Source organism: Tachypleus tridentatus, chromosome 1 (assembly GCF_004210375.1).
Source record: "Tachypleus tridentatus isolate NWPU-2018 chromosome 1, ASM421037v1, whole genome shotgun sequence".
Taxonomy (NCBI): domain Eukaryota; kingdom Metazoa; phylum Arthropoda; class Merostomata; order Xiphosura; family Limulidae; genus Tachypleus; species Tachypleus tridentatus.
The window spans coordinates 180,397,737-180,418,782 of NC_134825.1; the positions used below are offsets into that span (position 1 = coordinate 180,397,737).

The 21,046-nt window shown below is 33.2% G+C and overlaps 1 pseudogene across 1 annotated transcript; it reads left to right on the plus strand.

The window, feature by feature from the left end:
- Window positions 1-1,860: 1,860 nt before the first annotated feature.
- On the plus strand, window positions 1,861-20,313 carry LOC143233791 (PP2C-like domain-containing protein CG9801; annotated as a pseudogene). Its single transcript, XR_013018309.1, has 7 exons — window positions 1,861-2,157; window positions 7,972-8,240; window positions 9,154-9,327; window positions 13,615-13,796; window positions 14,173-14,375; window positions 18,357-19,036; window positions 20,222-20,313. The product of XR_013018309.1 is annotated as a PP2C-like domain-containing protein CG9801 (transcript).
- The last annotated feature ends 733 nt before the right edge of the window (window positions 20,314-21,046 follow it).

Consider the following 21,046-nt stretch of genomic DNA (forward strand, 5'->3'; position numbering starts at 1 on the left):
CCTTTGAATAATGAGTAAAATATGGTTTGCCTTACTGAAAGGGACAGTGGTTGCGATCAGAGCCTTTCCAATAAAGGTTCTCAGGTTATATATAACTGCAAAACGTTTATTTGGGCCCGGCATGGCCAAGCGTGTTAAGGCGTGCGACTCGTAATCTGAGGGTCGCGGGTTCGCATTCCCGTCGCACCAAATATGCTCGCCCTTTCAGCCATGGGGCCTTATAATGTGACGGTCAATCCCACTATTTGTTGGTAAAAGAGTAGCCCAAGAGTTGGCTGTGGGTGGTGATGACTAGCTGCCTTCCCTCTAGTCTTACACTGCTAAATTAAGGACAGCTAGCACAGATAGCCCTCGAGTAGCTTTGTGCGAAATTCAAAAAACAAACAAACTGCAAAACGTCCAATATTGTCAATACAATGCAGCATGCATACTCGGGAACTCCAACCCTCTGATGAGTAGTCGGTTCCTGATCCAAAACAGTAGAGTAACAAGCTGCTCCTTGTAGTTCATTCATCAGCTGTGCTTAACGCAGAGCTCTTCACTTGTTAGTGCTCTTTATTTCACCTGCCAAAGAAACAGCTCTGACTGGTGGGATATGTCCACAAATGGTACTTTCAGTCCTTCTTAGTCAGTCTTGAATATCCTTAACCAAAGTTTATAATGTGTTGCTCTGCTTGTAACAGTGTGAGTGTCTGAAACGCACTGACTCATATGGCTTCACGTTCATCAACTATCATTCAACATTAATAACCTGAAGTCGTCCATACTTTCCTTCAACTGAAATCAATTCCGAGGTAAAATATTAGATCTGTCATACTCTGTGCACCAGACATCAGACGAATGTTTTGTGTTTGCAGCTATAAAAACATCATATTCGTATACCTTTGTAGTATTAATGAAAGTCCAACACTGGTTTCCTTTTGTTAAGCACAAAGTTGCACAACAAACTATTTGAATTCTGCCAATCCTTGATATAAAACCCCATTTTTTAGCATAATACATCCTTAAAATTAGTGTTGAGCCAATGAGGAAGACGATGGGTACTTCATCATTTATTTCACTAATACGATTATTCAAGAGTTTATATAAGTCTAATACACATTAATAATTGACAATAACAAAACAACGAATGATGAAAGGGACGAGAGGAAGTGCCATCTGCCTACCATGGATGTGCCTACCATGGGCCTAGGAAGAAAAATTACAAAAGAGACTTAGTGAATGGACAGTTTAAGGCAATGTTTTATCTTTATTAGAATTGCTCAATGTACTTAAAATTTACAAATGTAAGCTATACTTCTAACGTTTTAATTTAGATATTAGATAGATAGTATGTGACACCAAAATAGAGCTAAAATATCTTCAATACTTTGAATGTGACGTTAACAATCTAGTAAATTAGAGGATATCTAGAGACGAAAGTATATTTTTAATAAAAGAATAAATGAGCATTGAATTTATGTGTTTTGTTTTCTATTGGTGGAATACTTGTCATTTAGTGAACTGTTTGAATAAGGTTTAGTTACTTGATAATATTACAACAATCCACAAATGTAAATTTAGGGCTACATGTTACAACAGCGTACAAGTGTGAACTTAGGATTACATGTTACAACGGTGTACAAGTGTAAACTTAGGGCTAATTGTTTTCCTGATATTAATTACTTCTTCATAAAACAAAGATAAACCTTGCGTTCTTCTGTCAATAGATCGATGCATGATTTAAAAATAGTACTTGGGCAGAAGATAGTTTGCTTTTATTTTTTTACTGAAAAACTCATTTTAAAAGTTTTACTTGCCCTAACGGCCAAAAATTCAATAATTTTGTTTCGAAAACTAAACCGCTACGTGGCGTTAATATAGCTGTTATTATTTTTAATTTGGATGTTCTGCATTGTCAGTTACGAAACGTTACCTACTTGTGTAGAAACTAGTATAAATGCAGTAAGTAAGATCAATTTGTCGCAAAACAGAAATTCTGATTTGTGTTTTTAATTAGTAACACCTAACTTAATCAATGCCAACTTTGCGGGAAAAAGTGGCAGAATTCTTAAAACAAGTATCTTCTGCAGGAAGTGAAAGTGAAAATAGAACAGATGAAAACGCAAGTTGTACCTTGCCTACTTCGGGTTGTTTTATTCAAAAGTATTTGAATGGGTAAGTATGATTTTCCAAATGCCAGAGTAACAACATGATTAATTATAAATATTTGAATAATAACTTAAAATTTGATATCAGGATTCCATATAACATATGTATAAATAACACCGTATAGTGACATAAACAAACAGACTGGAGTACTCGTCCTTTCCTAGACGGAAGTTATGTAAGTTCATGACTAATAGCAGGTTATCTTAGGACATGAAAAGATTTCTTTATATATTATAGTCAAAAATGAAAAGTTCCCATAAAAACCGCAAAACACAAATGTGAAGCTGCAGCTTTGCATGCATCTCTGCAAAGACCCAACAAACCTTAATGTCAAACTTGGTGAAGATTCAACAGGGGAGCTAAGTCGTTGTTTAAAACGTTAAAACACAAAATTAAAACCTGAAAATTTGTATGTATCTCTCCATGAACCTAATGAACATCCATACCAATTTTGGTGAAGATCTATCCACACTCTCCAAAGTTGATACAGGGACAGAGAACAAACAGTATTATATTTATATGAATACTGTTACCAAGTTAACTAGAACTTTATTATAATTATGTATCCTAAACACAACAGTAATACAATAAATAAGACTGATATAAGTCAAGAAATCTTGAGTTTTTCTAAACTAGTGCCATACTAAAAATATAAAGAGTGCTACTGCTTGCATATTTATTTTCTGGCTCACTTATAACAAACGTCAATGTAAAAAAAATATATGCAAGCAAACCTGTGGTTAGACTGAATAATTATAATGTCAACACCTGTATTTTGAATGGGTACAGCATAGCTAGTTCATTGTGTATCTTTGAACTTAACTACCAACAAAACAACTGAAGTGGTACAATTCTGTATTACAAGAAGTAGAAATAATTACATATTCAGGATCATCAGTGATACTGTCTGGTTCACTTGAGGACTAAAAACACTGTTTTATCAAATGTCTTCTTTTAACACAAGTAATCTAAAGTAATGAATAGAAAAACATCAGTTCAGGTTTCATTAAAAACACAACCACAAATACACTTAAATCAAGGAACAAGTTATTTTAAGTATATTAAAAATCAGTTATTTGTCTTATAGAATATATTTTAGTGGTTTTTTTTTAGAAACTGGTTCTAGGAAGGATATTTTATGTTGATCACGTATTCTAATATTTGTATGTAAATTAAATGCACTTCTAACTTTTGTATACCTGAAATCTTAGCCCATTGTTTAGCATGAAGATTTGGTAGTTTCATAGTGAAATACATTACAAATGTTTAATGTTGTGTTTTTAATTTTGTAACACTGCTTTACCTCCTCTAGATGGATCTTCACCAAATTTGGCATGGAGGTTTGATGGTTCCATGGGAAGACATGTATGAATTTTTATGGTGTATTTTACCACTACCTCACCTCCTGTTGTTGAATCTTTACCAAATTTGGTGAAGTTCTCTCTGATGGGAAATGTAGGCAAAACAGGAAAATTGTAACCCCTATTCCAAATCTACATGTGTACACAGGATAAAAATTTCATGATATTGGGGGTTGCACATTGCATAATAAAGTTTTTCGAGTATCATGTGAGCAAGAGTGCCATTATAGTATAACCTTTTATACAGTGAAGACGTGAATATGTGGGTAAGAAAGTTGATTCTTCAAGCTAATAAAACTAAAGCTTAAACTAAAATAGAAGTTTTCATTTGATGAAATTAAAAAATTAAGTTTAGGAATTCTGTCATTGGCTTAGCATTCATGAACTTTTTAACACTGAGCACTATATGCATGTACCCTTTACAAGTTCCAGTTACTGTTATTTACTGAAACAACAACACTGTCCAAGTATGCATCTGAAAGATGATGTATGTTAAACATATGGGATTACTTTTTTTATCCAAGATTTTACTTCAGGCAGTAAAATATATACTGTGAAGGTGATAGTAGAAAGTTGAATATCAAAAAGGTCTTCATCTTTATTTACAGATAAGTACTTGTCCTAACTTATTGTAGTTAATGGGTTTCGAACACTGAGTTTACCTTTAATTGAAAAACTTAAAGATTTAACTTATTGTGCTTTTATGGTTTTTGATGAGCTACAGTAACTGTGGAAATAGAATTTCAGGTTTATGTCTAGTGGCTTCTAGCCTATTTTTACATGAATGTTGTTTGAAGGATTGTTACCCATGAAATATGTCAGTTTGAAATACTTGAGAGAAGTTCATAACTAAATGTTATTGTGTGAAACAGTTTTTATCCCATGGGGAATGGATCCCATACCCAGCTTGGCTAATATCCATAGCTTGAATAACTAAATGTTATTGTGTGAAACAGTTTTTATCCCATGGAGAATGGATCCCATACCCAGCTTGGCTAATATCCATAGCTTGAATAACTAAATGTTATTGTGTGAAACAGTTTTTATCCCATGGGGAATGGATCCCATACTCAGCTTGGCTAATATCCATAGCTTGAATAACTAAATGTTATTTTATGAAACAGTTTTTATCCCATGGGGAATGGATCCCATACCCGGCTTGGCTAATATCTATAGCTTGAATAACTAAATGTTATTGTATGAAACAGTTTTTATCCCATGGAGAATGGATCCCATACCCAGCTTGGCTAATATCCATAGCTTGAATAACTAAATGTTATTGTATGAAACAGTTTTTATTCCATGGGGAATGGATCCCATACCCAGTTGGCTAATATCCATAGCTTGAATAACTAAATGTTATTGTATGAAACAGTTTTATCCCATGGAGAATGGATCCCATACCCAGCTTGGCTAATATCTATAGCTTGAATAACTAAATGTTATTTTATGAAACAGTTTTTATCCCATGGGGAATGGATCCCATACCCAGCTTGACTAATATCTATAGCTTGAATAACTAAATGTTATTTTATGAAACAGTTTTTATCCCATGGGGAATGGATCCCATACCCAGCTTGACTAATATCTATAGCTTGAATAACTAAATGTTATTTTATGAAACAGTTTTTATCCCATGGGGAATGGATCCCATACCCAGCTTGGCTAATATCTATAGCTTGAATAACTAAATGTTATTGTATGAAACAGTTTTTATCCCATGGGGAATGGATCCCATACCCAGCTTGACTAATATCTATAGCTTGAAGTTAAATTAACCTTTCTCAATCCAGCTAACTATAGTCAAAAGAAAAAACATGTTATCCATCTGAGCTTTCTGCAATGACCACTAAACATTATATGGTGACTGATGTCCACTGTCAGTTGTAGGGATTTAGCAGTGATAGTGACATGGAAATTATTTTCATACATGCATAGAATAGATGTTTTAAATTTTTATATAAAACCTGGGACACCTATGTATCTGGTTTACTAATTGAAACAGTATACAGTTGTTTATTCTGTGTCACAGTGATATACCTGTTATTCTGTTATCTACTAATTCTTAAAGTTATGAAACATTTAACACACTCATGTTGTATTGTAACAGCAGTTATAAAGTGTTTAAGGACGTAACCTTCCTTGTAGTTTTTGTATCTATACAAGATGTGTATGTGTTCTTACATCACGAAGTCTTGTGGTGTTATAGGTTTAGATTGTTCTCTAGAATTAGCATATACATCATAGACTTATTGACAACTAACAGATTAAAAATAAAACATGAATATTTACAGTCCTGTTACAGAAATTATTTGGCAGACAGGCTTTGAAAATGGCTAAATAAACTCAGTTATATGAAATAAGATTACAAAGTTTTTTTGCATTTGATGTGCAGGTAATAATACAGTATATCTTTATCAGAAACAACCAGTAGTGTAGTATCATATTGTAGTACAGCTTTAACATTTACAAGTTTTGTGTGAGTGAAGTACATACATACATATGTACAGGTAATAATACAGTATATCTTTATCAGAAACAACCAGTAGTTTTGTATCATATTGTAGTACATCTTTAACATTTACAAGTTTTGTGTGAGTGAAGTACATATGTACAGGTAGTAATACAGTATATCTTTATCACAAACAACCAGTAGTTTTGTATCATATTGTAGTACATCTTTAACATTTACAAGTTTTGTGTGAGTGAAGTACATACATACATATGTACAGGTAGTAATACAGTATATTTTTATCAGAAACAACCAGTAGTTTTGTATCATATTGTAGTACATCTTTAACATTTACAAGTTTTGTGTGAGTGAAGTACATACATACATATGTACAGGTAATAATACAGTACATCTTTATCAGAAACAACCAGTAGTTTAGTATCATATTGTAGTACATCTTTAACATTTACAAGTTTTGTGTGAGTGAAGTACATACATACATATGTACAGGTAATAATACAGTATATCTTTATCAGAAACAACCAGTAGTTTTGTATCATATTGTAGTACAGCTTTAACATTTACAAGTTTTGTGTGAGTGAAGTACATACATACATACATATGTACAGGTAATAATACAGTATATCTTTATCAGAAACAACCAGTAGTTTAGTATCATATTGTAGGACATCTTTAACATTTACAAGTTTTGTGTGAGTGAAGTACATACATACATACATATGTACAGGTAGTAATACAGTATATTTTTATTAGAAACAACCAGTAGTTTAGTATCATTTAGTAATACAGCCTTAACATGTACACGTTTTGTGTGAGTGAAGTACATACATACATATGTACAGGTAATAATACAGTATATCTTTATCAGAAACAACCAGTAGTTTAGTATCATATTGTAGGACATCTTTAACATTTACAAGTTTTGTGTGAGTGAAGTACATACATACATACATATGTACAGGTAATAATACAGTATATCTTTATCAGAAATGACCAGTAGTTTAGTATCATATTGTAGTACATCTTTAACATTTACAAGTTTTGTGTGAGTGAAGTACATACATAAATACATACATACATACATACAGGTAATAATACAGTACATCTTTATCAGAAACAACCAGTAGTTTAGTATCATATTGTAGTACAGCTTTAACATTTACAAGTTTTGTGTGAGTGAAGTACATACATACATATGTACAGGTAATATTACAGTATATCTTTATCAGAAACAACCAGTAGTTTTGTATCATATTGTAGTACATCTTTAACATTTACAAGTTTTGTGTGAGTGAAGTACATACATACATACATATGTACAGGTAGTAATACAGTATATTTTTATTAGAAACAACCAGTAGTTTAGTATCATTTAGTAATACAGCCTTAACATGTACATGTTTTGTGTGAGTGAAGTACATACATACATATGTACAGGTAATAATACAGTATATCTTTATCAGAAACAACCAGTAGTTTAGTATCATATTGTAGGACATCTTTAACATTTACAAGTTTTGTGTGAGTGAAGTACATACATACATACATATGTACAGGTAATAATACAGTATATCTTTATCAGAAACGACCAGTAGTTTAGTATCATATTGTAGTACATCTTTAACATTTACAAGTTTTGTGTGAGTGAAGTACATACATACATCTGTACAGGTGGTAATACAGTATATCTTTATCAGAAACAACCAGTAGTTTAGTACCATATTGTAGTACATCTTTAACATTTACAAGTTTTGTGTGAATGAAGTACATACATACATATGTACAGGTAATAATACAGTATATCTTTATTAGAAACAACCAGTAGCTTAGTATCATATTGTAGTACAGCTTTAACATTTTTTACAAGTTTTGGTAAACATTTGTGAATTTAGTTTCAGTGATTAAACTTTATTATCTTAATTAGTTTCTAATACCACTTAAGCTAAAGTAAATTGAAAATTATTTTTCTGTTAATACTCTATTCAGGGAGTTTTCAAGGCCGCAACCAGAGATTTTCTTTGGTAAGTCATGTTATGATCTACCAGTAGAAGAAATCAGTAGACTTTCAGATGTAGATGTGGCTGCATTCACTGGTCCATTTGGTGGTCTAACAAAGGTGAACAGAGCCCAGAGATCCTTCAATTTGTCAGAACCTGATGTGGATTTCATTGACAGAGAAACTTTTGATGGCGTTAAAGAGTTGGCTTCATCCACAGATAAGTTGCACATAGCAACAAATGGTCTGCTTAAAGAAGGTGACAAACTTTAACTGGAATATTTAATATTGACTGAACAATTTGTAGAATTAATTAATCCTTTATGAAACAGTTAAAAATGAACTCATAATGTGAAAAATTGTGTTTTAATAAACAAAAACAAAAAATAACGTTGTTTTTGAAGCTTTGTGTTTAACGAACATTATAATTACATAGATCATTTCAATAACATTATTTGGTTGAGCTGAAAAAAACAAATGAATTAATTACAAGTAATAATAGTTAATAATATTGACAATATACAGGATAGTTGGAGTGATTGAAAACAATTTACTTACTATTTGCATTACGTGATTACTTCTTCGAGTTAATTATCCAACTGTATTATTTACTAGATGGTAATACTGAGTATTCGTTCATTGTAACAATCCACTGATATTTTAAGGACTTCATTACTACCTAATTTTGTCTCTTATTTCATTTATAAGACATTCTAAAATGTATGGCTGAAACAAAGAATATATAAGATTATATAAACTACTTACTATTAACTATATCTCTTGCTGGCAAGGATTTTGACCCAAGTCTCGTCAGGCCTCCTGGGATGTGTAACCTAGGTCGTATTTATATCATTAATTAGGTGAACAATTTTTATGGTGTGAAATAAATAAACTCTTCCAAACCTTTGGAACTTGTAAAGTTTGTTAGTTTTTATTTAACTTCACTTGGTGATCAAATATGTTTTATTCAGAGAAAGCTTTGTCATTTCAAATCAGTTTTATATGGTAATAAGCAATTGTAAAACAAATTTTATTATCTTCTCTCTAAAATAAAGGATTACTTAATTTTATCTATTTATATAAAGGTACTTCAATTTCTTCACTTACATATATTAATTTTGGATTGCTGATTTTAATTAAGGAAACTTACTATTTTCTCACCAAACATATAGGAGATAGAAAACACTTGGAGGGTAATAACATAGAAGATTCAACTCAGAACCATGACGAAGGAGAAGACGAAAAGATAATAGCAGGTCTAAAGAACTGGAACAGACCATCTGATGATGCATATGGTGTTGCTACGACACTATATGAGTGTCATCCAGTGACAAGGGAAAATGCAGGTAGTGAAAACCTTATCTGACAGTTATGGCCATTGTTGCAAAATTGTATGTTCTTTCAGTTCCAAAAGGCCAGAAAGAGACAATGCAGATTACTCTAAACTGTCTACTAATAGCAGAGCATCATTGTAGTAAAACTAGAATATGTATTTAGTTTTATGTATTTAGTAAGGATGTTTTATTTTGGTGGAAAAAACATTTTACTGAACCTTTGTTGTAGGTTTTACACAAAAACATTTTACTGAACCTTTGTTGTAGGTTTTACACAATAACATTTTGCTGAACCTTTGTTGTAGGTTTTACACAATAACATTTTGCTGAACCTTTGTTGTAGGTTTTACACAATAACATTTTACTGAACCTTTGTTGTAGGTTTTACACAATAATGTTTTACTGAACCTTTGTTCTAGGTTTTACACAATAACATTTTACTGAACCTTTGTTGTAGGTTTTACACAAAAACATTTTACTGAACCTTTGTTGTAGGTTTTACACAATAACATTTTACTGTACCTTTGTTCTAGGTTTTACACACAAACATTTTACTGTACCTTTGTTGTAGGTTTTACACTAACGTTTTACTGTACCTTTGTTGTAGGTTTTACACAAAAACGTTTTACTGCACCTTTGTTGTAGGTTTTACACAAAAACGTTTTACTGCACCTTTGTTGTAGGTTTTACACAAAAATGTTTTACTGGACCTTTGTTGTAGGTTTTACACAAAAACGTTTTACTGGACCTTTGTTGTAGGTTTTACACAATAACGTTTTACTGCACCTTTGTTGTAGGTTTTACACAATAACGTTTTACTGTACCTTTGTTCTCGGTCTTGCACAGAAGTTGGTTCTTTGTTTACTCATAACTCAGTCTACCTGACATCAACATGTTGAGCTCATTCTACAATATATATATTATGTTTCTTAATATGGTGGTGAGATGTAAGGATACAGTTCTCTTTAGTTTTATGTTAAAGTGTTACTTTGTTGTTTATTAATAACAATATATATATTATGTTTCTTAATATGGTGGTGAGATGTAAGGATACAGTTCTCTTTAGTTTTATGTTAAAGTGTTACTTTGTTGTTTATTAATATCAATATATATATTATGTTTCTTAATATGGTGGTGAGATGTAAGGATACAGTTCTCTTTAGTTTTATGTTAAAGTGTTACTTTGTTGTTTATTAATATCAATATATATATTATGTTTCTTAATATGGTGGTGAGATGTAAGGATACAGTTCTCTTTAGTTTTATGTTAAAGTGTTACTTTGTTGTTTATTAATATCAATATACATATTATGTTTCTTAATATGGTGGTGAGATGTAAGGATACAGTTCTCTTTAGTTTTATGTTAAAGTGTTACTTTGTTGTTTATTAATATCAATATATATATTATGTTTCTTAATATGGTGGTGAGATGTAAGGATACAGTTCTCTTTAGTTTTATGTTAAAGTGTTACTTTGTTGTTTATTAATATCAATATATATATTATGTTTCTTAATATGGTGGTGAGATGTAAGGATACAGTTCTCTTTAGTTTTATGTTAAAGTGGTACTTTGTTGTTTATTAATATCAATATATATATTATGTTTCTTAATATGGTGGTGAGATGTAAGGATACAGTTCTCTTTAGTTTTATGTTAAAGTGGTACTTTGTTGTTTATTAATATCAATATATATATTATGTTTCTTAATATGGTGGTGAGATGTAAGGATACAGTTCTCTTTAGTTTTATGTTAAAGTGTTACTTTGTTGTTTATTAATATCAATATATATATTATGTTTCTTAATATGGTGGTGAGATGTAAGGATACAGTTCTCTTTAGTTTTATGTTAAAGTGGTACTTTGTTGTTTATTAATATCAATATATATATTATGTTTCTTAATATGGTGGTGAGATGTAAAGATACAGTTCTCTTTAGTTTTATGTTAAAGTGGTACTTTGTTGTTTATTAATATCAATATATATATTATGTTTCTTAATATGGTGGTGAGATGTAAGGATACAGTTCTCTTTAGTTTTATGTTAAAGTGTTACTTTGTTGTTTATTAATATCAATATATATATTATGTTTCTTAATATGGTGGTGAGATGTAAGGATACAGTTCTCTTTAGTTTTATGTTAAAGTGGTACTTTGTTGTTTATTAATATCAATATATATATTATGTTTCTTAATATGGTGGTGAGATGTAAGGATACAGTTCTCTTTAGTTTTATGTTAAAGTGTTACTTTGTTGTTTATTAATATCAATATACATATTATGTTTCTTAATATGGTGGTGAGATGTAAGGATACAGTTCTCTTTAGTTTTATGTTAAAGTGTTACTTTGTTGTTTATTAATATCAATATATATATTATGTTTCTTAATATGGTGGTGAGATGTAAGGATACAGTTCTCTTTAGTTTTATGTTAAAGTGGTACTTTGTTGTTATTTTATCAATATATATATTATGTTTCTTAATATGGTGGTGAGATGTAAGGATACAGTTCTCTTTAGTTTTATGTTAAAGTGGTACTTTGTTGTTTATTAATATCAATATATATATTATGTTTCTTAATATGGTGGTGAGATGTAAGGATACAGTTCTCTTTAGTTTTATGTTAAAGTGTTACTTTGTTGTTTATTGCAAGTAATAAACAATCGGGTAGTGGCCCTTGGATGTTTATTACAAGTAATAAACAATCAAGCAGTGCTGCTTGAGTTTGTTGTCTGTTCTTATCCAGAAATAAAATGGCAGAATGAAAATCATTCTTTGTTGTGTAATGTTGTGTTTACACAAATAACATTTTGAATAATTTGGCTTACAGAGTCACTTCTGATAAGTTTTTCTAGTGTATAATTAAGTTGTAATGAACTATATTATCAAATTGTTTTTCTTTTTGTTAATATTCGAGAGGAAGTTTATGAGTGTGCTATGAACGTATTCTCCTCTCAGATATTCAATTAACAGAATCAACGCCCTATGGGCAGTTGTTTGGTCAGAATCTAGGAGACCTGAACAAAACTGCTTCTGACTTGTAGGTGCTTCTTGGTGAGCAGTTTGATGTGTTTCTATATCTTGAGTTATTCTCGCTGTATCTTACTTCATAACTTGGTCACCAAGTTGATCTCATGTTTAATCCACTACTCGGTTTCTAGGAAATCTTCATTCTTCTTGCTTATTATCTCAGGGTTTTTATTATTTTAATGGCTTACTTTATCTACAATGGTTTGCCAGCCCCATGAGATATGCAGGCCAGTTAATAAGCCTTTTGTATTCCATGATAATTTAGCACCATTGTAGGATGTTTTTGTTGCACTATCACTTTTATTGGTAGAAGATGTAGTCTTTAATTCAGTGATTTCACCACTAGGCAGCAGCTCTGGACCTTGCCCAGCTTCAACGTCCATCTGGCATTTTCCAGTTCTTGTAACATTCATCCACTGACCTTTCCACTCACTGTTGAAACATTTAATACCTTGAATCACCAGTATATTTGTGAGTGGGGTGAAGGGTATACTTCTGTACCTGAACATTCCAGTTGGGAAAGTAAAATACCTTTCCTCAAAACTAAGTATCTGCCATGGTTTGGCTTGGTTCTATCACCAGTTGGCCCCTACACTGAGTGGCATAGTCCAGTTTTTAATCTATACCAGTCCCTCTGCCATCTTCTTACATAGGATTTTAGGTGTTTGTCTTGTGAAAAGGTATGTGTTGCTGTCCAAGTTAACGTGTATGTTGCCTGCAAAGTATTTCAGATACAGAACTGACAACACTTTTTCTGGTGTACATTTAAGGTGATTGCTACACCCTCCATCTGACAAGGGTGCATTAACTCTGACTACATCCTATACTAGTGAAGTTTACATTATTATTTACTGTAAAGGTCTGGCCCATGCACTAAAATCTTTTAAGTGGTGATGCAAGGTATTAACTATTTGTCCTGTGTTGTGTTCTCTATCTGAAAGTCAGGAAATCATTGTGTTTAGTCCTGCATACTACATATTTAACCACAAATAAACTGACAACTATGCTGGTTTAACACAAATTATTAAAATTCTATCTAGCTTTCAGTTTCTCAGTTGTGACTCATAAACAAACACATATAAAGAATCTCTTTAGGAGAATGGAAGTATAGAATCTTGTTCACATGTGGTAGTGAAGTAAAATGAAGTGTAAATAATGACAGTGTATCTTACTGTCTGTTATATTGAAATGTATAGAACTGTGGAAGATCTTCCATTGTGTATTAAGTTTGATAGAAACACTTAATATTTTTATTTTTCTATGTCATAGGTGAACCAATAGCTGATGCTTTTGGAGTGTGCTTGAGAGAAAACAGTGGTATTCTGGTGTTAGCTGATGGTGTGAACTGGGGAGAGAAGTCTTGTCTGGCAGCAAGGTGTGCAGTTCATGGGTGTATGAGTTATCTTAACAATGCACTTTATCAGGAAGAAAGAGTGGTGACAACAACCTTGGTAAGGAACTTAACCTGTCATTGTTAATGTTTTCATTTCTCTAATCAAAAATCAGATTGGTTTATCTGAGTGTATTTGTCTTAAATGGTAGCATTGAAAATAAATAAGAATTATTAATAGTGTTTGATACTAGTTAGGTTTGTGGTCAATAAAAAAAAACCTAATAGTTTTGTGTGGAAAGTCTCGTGTTGTGGCGTTATTTTAATATTGTGTTTTCCCTGGATATGGAATATACTCACACTGCGGACTTGATTGACAATTTGTTAAATTGTGCACAAGGATGTTCAGAAAGCTAAATTTCATTTTACTGAATGTTGCATTCAGCGAAGAATTAATTTTTATTAGTAGCATAAAAAAAGATGTGTCTCCAAAACAGGACGTTTTCATTTCTCTGCTGCGGTCATTTCATGCGGCACACAACCTGATTCTCCAGGAAGATGGGATGCTAACAACACTTTGTGCTGCTGTCGTTTGTCAGATGAAAGATTCCAACAAGTTCCTTGTTTGTATGCGGTAATGTAGGAGACAGTCTGGCATATGTATACAGCAGGAAATGTGGAGTACGGGAAATCACTCAAGGTGAGACGATTTGTTGTAGAAACCTTTAAGAAAACCAGTAGTTCATCTTTGTTTAAGTTGCTTATTGTTCATCTGTCAAAACTAACATTAGGAACTGTTGCTCTTTAGTAAACACTATGTAATGTGTATCGAATACAACAAGTGAATACACAGTGTGGAAGCTGTGAATCATATGACTGTAAGTTGGTCACATGGTTGCACTATGTTACTGCTTCCAGAAAGAATAAACAGAGCTTACTGGGTGATTGAAGATATATCTTTTCTCATTTCGTTCCTCTCTGAACAATGTTTAACCATATATTATTATTTTCCTTTTGTGAGATTTATTATTACATGTTGAATGAACAATGTTTAACCATATATTATCATTTTCCTTTTGTGAGATTTATTATTACATGTTGAATGAACAATGTTTAACCATATATTATCATTTTCCTTTTGTGAGATTTATTATTACATGTTGAATAAATCAAAATTTAACATTTATTTGCATTTTAATATAAAATACAAAAATATGAAGTCTTCTGACTGAATGCTATTTAAAGGTAGATCTTTCTTCATCGGGGTCAAACTAGAATGACTAAATTAAGTGAGTATATTTCAAGTAACATTGTCAACATGTTTCGGTTAACTTTCAAAGAAGTGAGGCCGGTGTGTATAATATTTTCTGTACTATAGGAGAGAAATAAACTAAGAAAGGTATTAAAAGTTTTGTTTCGAAAGACTTAACCTGTTCACTTGCTGGGCTGTATATATTTCCCAGTCAGCCTGCTCTCTTACACAGTAATTAGGAAGAACGTTTCCCGTTGTTACTGCTGTTTACACCTTCCTCTGCTGGGTCCAGGTTATATCTTCCTGACTGTCATCACTAGATGGAGAGATAGCATCTTCTTGTCTTGCTTACACCTTTCTCTGCTAGATCCAGGTTAATCATTTTAATTGTCATCACTAGATGGAGAAATAGCATCTTCTTGTCTTGCTTACACCTTTCTCTGCTAGATCCAGGTTAATCATTTTAATTGTCATCACTAGATGGAGAGATAGCATCTTCTTGTCTTGCTTACACCTTTCTCTGCTAGATCCAGGTTAATCATTTTAATTGTCATCACTAGATGGAGAGATAGCATCTTCTTGTCTTGCTTACACCTTTCTCTGCTAGATCCAGGTTAATCATTTTAATTGTCATCACTAGATGGAGAGATAGCATCTTCTTGTCTTGCTTACACCTTTCTCTGCTAGATCCAGGTTAATCATTTTAATTGTCATCACTAGATGGAGAAATAGCATCTTCTTGTCTTGCTTACACCTTTCTCTGCTAGATCCAGGTTAATCATTTTAATTGTCATCACTAGATGGAGAGATAGCATCTTCTTGTCTTGCTTACACCTTTCTCTGCTAGATCCAGGTTAATCATTTTAATTGTCATCACTAGATGGAGAAATAGCATCTTCTTGTCTTGCTTACACCTTTCTCTGCTAGATGCAGGTTAATCATTTTAATTGTCATCACTAGATGGAGAAATAGCATCTTCTTGTCTTGCTTACACCTTTCTCTGCTAGATGCAGGTTAATCATTTTAATTGTCATCACTAGATGGAGAAATAGCATCTTCTTGTCTTGCTTACACCTTTCTCTGCTAGATGCAGGTTAATCATTTTAATTGTCATCACTAGATGGAGAAATAGCATCTTCTTGTCTTGCTTACACCTTTCTCTGCTAGATGCAGGTTAATCATTTTAATTGTCATCACTAGATGGAGAGATAGCATCTTCTTGTCTTTTCACTTCATCATCATACATTTTAACATTTCTTGACTCACTTTACTACCTTCTAAGTTAAATCTGAGTCAAGCCTATTTATATAGTAGTTAGGGTTGCTATTTGTTGCTATAGTGATGAGGGCACGATCAGCATGCACTTGTACATTGTACTCAAACATGTTGGTTACCTTAGACTGAGTGAAACATAACGAGGGAAATCACATATCAACATTTTATTCTCGTGCAGCAATTTTGAATGACAGTGGGGGATATATGTCCCAGCTGCAGTGAAATGGTTAAAAGGATGAGATATTGTTTATTAAATATGTTGAATTTGTACTTAAAAAGTACGTTATTGTAAACAGTTTAAGGTTATTAAATTTGTCTTGTGGTTCAGTGGTACATATTAAAGAAATCAGGTTTTCATGCACATGGTGTGCACATCACAGACACCTGAAGCAAAGTACACTATGTAAGTATTAAACAAGCTGAAAACAAATGTGAGTACATATTGTAGGTGTATTATAATAGAAATAAAACATGGTGGTACTGTGTGTGTGTGTGTGTGTTAGCAGTATTGTGTTTTTAATAGTAAAAAGAAATATTTAAATTATTTTTACAACAATTGTATGTAAATTTAAAAGGTTTATAACAATATGAATCTGTTGTCAGTAGCTGTATACAGAATGTAAGTAGTCCCTGTGTGTGAAGTGTCAGTAGCTGTATACAGAATGCAAGTAGTCCCTGTGTGTGAAGTGTCAGTAGCTGTATACAGAATGCAAGTAGTCCCTATGTGTGAAGTGTCAGTAGCTGTATACAGAATGCAAGTAGTCCCTGTGTGTGATGTTGTCAGTAGCTGTGTACAGAATGCAAGTAGTCCCTGTGAGTGATGTTGTCAGTAGCTGTGTACAGAATGCAAGTAGTCCCTGTGAGTGATGTTGTCAGTAGCTGTGTACAGAATGCAAGTAGTCCCTGTGAGTGATGTTGTCAGTAGCTGTATACAGAATGCAAGTAGTCCCTGTGTGTGAAGTGTCAGTAGCTGTGTACAGAATGCAAGTAGTCCCTGTGAGTGATGTTGTCAGTAGCTGTGTACAGAATGCAAGTAGTCCCTGTGAGTGATGTTGTCAGTAGCTGTGTACAGAATGCAAGTAGTCCCTGTGAGTGATGTTGTCAGTAGCTGTGTACAGAATGCAAGTAGTCCCTGTGAGTGATGTTGTCAGTAGCTGTGTACAGAATGCAAGTAGTCCCTGTGAGTGATGTTGTCAGTAGCTGCACAGAATGCAAGTAGTCCCTGTGAGTGATGTTGTCAGTAGCTGTGTACAGAATGCAAGTAGTCCCTGTGAGTGATGTTGTCAGTAGCTGTGTACAGAATGCAAGTAGTCCCTGTGAGTGATGTTGTCAGTAGCTGTGTACAGAATGCAAGTAGTCCCTGTGAGTGATGTTGTCAGTAGCTGTGTACAGAATGCAAGTAGTCCCTGTGTGTGAAGTGTCAGTAGCTGTGTACAGAATGCAAGTAGTCCCTGTGTGTGAAGTGTCAGTAGCTGTGTACAGAATGCAAGTAGTCCCTGTGAGTGATGTTGTCAGTAGTTGTGTACAGAATGCAAGTAGTCCCTGTGAGTGATGTTGTCAGTAGCTGTGTACAGAATGCAAGTAGTCCCTGTGTGTAAAGTGTCAGTAGCTGTGTACAGAATGCAAGTAGTCCCTGTGAGTGATGTTGTCAGTAGCTGTGTACAGAATGCAAGTAGTCCCTGTGAGTGATGTTGTCAGTAGCTGTGTACAGAATGCAAGTAGTTCCTGTGTGTGAAGTGTCAGTAGCTGTGTACAGAATGCAAGTAGTCCCTGTGAGTGATGTTGTCAGTAGCTGTGTACAGAATGCAAGTAGTCCCTGTGAGTGATGTTGTCAGTAGCTGTGTACAGAATGCAAGTAGTCCCTGTGAGTGATGTTGTCAGTAGCTGTGTACAGAATGCAAATAGTCCCTGTGAGTGATGCTGTCAGTAGCTGTGTACAGAATGCAAATAGTCCCTGTGAGTGATGCTGTCAGTAGCTGTGTACAGAATGCAAGTAGTCCCTGTGAGTGATGCTGTCAGTAGCTGTGTACAGAATGCAAGTAGTCCCTGTGAGTGATGTTGTCAGTAGCTGTATACACAGTGTAAGTAGTCCCTGTGTGTGAAATATGTATTATGAGTAAGATATTAAACCACATTTGAATATTGGATATTTAGGATCTCATGACATTTATTCCATGCGTGACATGAGGGATGCTCTGGGAGCTCTTGGTCCCGTGGATGGACAAAACCCCGAACTCAGTAACTTGACTGTTGCTATGACCACGGTCGAGCCGGGTGATATAGTGTTTTTAACAAGTGATGGAATATCGGACAACTTTGACCCTGTTGTGGGGAAATTTGCTCTTCCTAAAACAACAGAAAGAATCCCTTCTGTGGACGGTACTTCAGAAGACGTCCAAAGGCAGCGCCTGCTCCACAGAACAAACAGTAATGGAAACGAAACCCATCTCAGCAGCAGAGTTTGCTTTGCCAGTGGTTGAAGCTCACCAGCGGCATGAGCTGACGCTGCTTCGTATGGAGGACCTCCTAACTAATGGAGTGAACAAAGGTGATCGACCTTGTGAAACTGCACGCCAGCTTTGTGAACAGATGCTCGATTTTGCCACCAAGTTGACGGTGGCTAAAAGGAGGATTCTGGAGGACCCTGAACTTTACAAGGATAGTGCCGATGCTCTGAATCAACTGGAACAACGAAGACGCCAGGAAGGTTGGAGATAAGTTAGCCATGGTTCCTGGAAAGCTTGACCATGCTACAGTAGTTGCTTGTAAGGTCGGAATTCAGCCATCAAAGTATTCTCAAGTCACTGCATCTACAGAGTTGGAACATCTCGAAAGTATGAATCTAGAGTATAGACGCTTCAGTAATTTATGTTTTGATTCCATTGTCTACAGTTGTGTATGTTGGTTACTTCATTCAAAATTAGGACCAGAACAGGAAACATTAGTAATAAATTATCAAACATGTAGACCCAGCATGTTTGGTAACTTTATATTAATATTTTACTTTATATTTGTAATATTAGGGAGATTTAATTATTTATGGATTTTTCTATGTTTTGTATCTATGCAATGTTGCTTTATATAATATTGTAGAATCCTTCAAGGTAAATATAGTTAAACATTTAATTCTTCCAGTAAGAAACGTAAGCACTTATCACTCTGTGCTTATACAGATATTAAGTAAACAATTGTTGAAATGAATCTCTGACATCTAAACACTGTTTACCATAGTTTAAATTAGCAGAATAACAATGACAAGTGTGGTAGATGTCAAAGGGATTTGTTGCTGTGTTAATTCTCTTAGTAAATTGAATGAAAGGTGAGACTGCAGGTAAAGTAGTTAACTAGTGTGAAATACAAAATTTTATAACTGTATCTCAATGTCTTCAAACTTTTAAGTTACTTGGTGAAAGAGTTGTGTTTGTTCTTCAGTTATTTTCATTGTGTAAACCATCTAACAAATAATGCTAGTTGTTAAACTTCTGTTTAAAAATTATGGATTTATTTATTATAATGAATAATCAAATCTTGTTATAAGATGTTGGTATTAGACCTAGTATGTTTTTAAGTATTATATTCTTTTTTTCTAGTACTTTAATAATTTTTAAGAATTAGAAGAGTGCACAGTAACAGTATTCCAGTATTTGTTTTATCAGTTGTTGACAGAACAGGTATAATAAAAATACTATTATTATATATTCTTGTAATTATTAAAAATCGTTAAGGGACTAGAACAACAATGTGATTATTTAAAAATATACCAGGTCTTATACTATCATTTTGTAATAAGTAAAACTACTACAATCATGCCTCACCAACTAGTAAAATGCGTTAAAGCCATAACAATTATGTAATATTCTTAAGTTAAAGTAAGTTTGGAACAATTCATATTATGTAAATTGTTGGAGCTTTCAATGTAAGGAAGTAAACAATTATATCTTTAAAGTTAGTTGTTTAAATAAGTGATGTTTGTCAACAGTAAGTTTGTATTGTTATGTATACATCTGATAATGTCCAAGGTGTTCTTGACTACCAGGCTGATTCTTTCCACCAGTTAATCATCTTTGTTTGTGCTAACTTACCTTCCCAGTCTGTTTCACTCTGCATCTAAAGACAGAGGAGTTAGGCCTAATTTGTCTATGATAGAGTGAGGTGTTGGATTAACTTAATTTCATGTCCATTTCAAATTAAATATTTTTTTGCAAAGATTCACGAAGATTCCAATCTTGTTTTAATTACTTCCCACAATTCCTTCCTGTGTTATAAATTATTTTTTTAACATAATGTTTCTCTTATAAGAGACAATATAAAATTTCATTGTTTCCATTTTTGAGTTAACTAAATGTCCATGTGAGGAATATATATGTCACTTGACAGTCTCCCATGCTTGTAGTTAGATCCTCAATTATCAACAGAATTTCCATGGTTTATTACATACACATGCATATATATATCAGTCTTTCAACAAGAGTTTTTATTATGCTAGAGGTCTTGTGATGGAAATAGAAGAGAACTCTAACTCACAAGTTTATACTTCTGTTGTTTCATGCACCCAGACAGAACCTGGCTTTCATTTTTTGTTGTTTTCTTTACTAAAATAACCCAGATTCATTCTTGCACTTATGTTTGTTTAACAAACATTAAATATATGAAGGAGAACAGTACCACTTACTGTTATTAAATGTACAACAGGGAACAGTACCACTTACCTTTATTTAATGTACGACAGGGAACAGTACCACTTACCTTTATTTAATGTACGACAGGGAACAGTACCACTTACCTTTATTTAATGTACGACAGAGAACAGTACCACTCAGCATTATTTAATGTACGACAGGGAA